This window comes from Myotis davidii, unplaced genomic scaffold, assembly GCF_000327345.1.
Source record: "Myotis davidii unplaced genomic scaffold, ASM32734v1 scaffold46, whole genome shotgun sequence".
Classification (NCBI taxonomy): Eukaryota; Metazoa; Chordata; class Mammalia; order Chiroptera; family Vespertilionidae; genus Myotis; species Myotis davidii.
In genome coordinates, this window is record NW_006383006.1 from 12383449 (window position 1) to 12384361 (window position 913).

The 913-nt window shown below is 40.6% G+C and overlaps 1 protein-coding gene across 1 annotated transcript in view; it reads right to left on the reverse strand.

Annotated features, from left to right (window-relative positions):
• The window catches only part of EMC7 (ER membrane protein complex subunit 7), a gene marked incomplete at its 5' end in the record, with an annotated part of 19720 nt that overhangs the window by 9593 nt on the left and 9214 nt on the right, over positions 1–913 (reverse strand). The gene's annotated exons all lie outside the window — the stretch shown is intronic.

Genomic DNA, 913 nt, shown 5'->3' on the forward strand with positions numbered 1-913 from the left:
CTGACTGTGGCAGAATATAAAAGCTTTATTTATACGTGTGTTTGGATTTTATAGACACCTTACTTTGAGTTTGTGCCGTCTACCATTTTGTAGTTTATAGCTTTAGTTAACACAAATAGTTTGCAAACAGAACTATCTGTTCACTCTCTTCAATCTGTAGTCAGGCACTGGGACTGGTGATCCTGATAGCCAGCTGGGCTGCTCTTTCCAGATGACTTTGTGGTTCTTGGAGAAAAAACTATAATGTACCTCTCATTAATGTACATCCTCTAGAGCAATATATGTCTAGGCAACTACTTTAGCAAATCAATTCAAAAGATGTCCTAGAAGCTTATAGCTTTGGATATGCTTCCATGAATTTCAGAAATCAGAATATAGCCCTGGCTGGGTAGCTCAGTTGGAGCATTGTCCCAGTACACCAAGGTTGTGAGTTCGGTCCCCAGTCAGGGCACATACTATAATCAACCAATGAAAACATCAATGAGTGGAACAACAGATCAATGTCTGTCTCTCTCTCAAATCAATAAAAAGAAAAAGAAAAAGAAAGAAAGAAACTGGAACATGTTTTTGTGATTAATCTCATTGCTGATTTCTCCTATCTACTCTAACCTTCTGTTGCTTTATATCCCTGATAGAAAATTCTAGGTACTAATTTATTCCTCTCTAGAGGATGTACAGCCCCAAACATTCCTATTTGTAATCTAAATAGCTATCAGCAAAGAACGATCAAAACTTAGACAAGTCTAGCCGAAACCGGTTTGGCTCAGTGGATAGAGTGTCGGCCTGCGGACTGAAAGGTCCCAGGTTCGATTCCGGTCAAGGGCATGTACCTGGGTTGCGGGCACTTCCCCATTGGGGGATGTGCAGGAGGCAGCTGATCGATGTTTCTTTCTCATCGATGTTTCTAACTCTC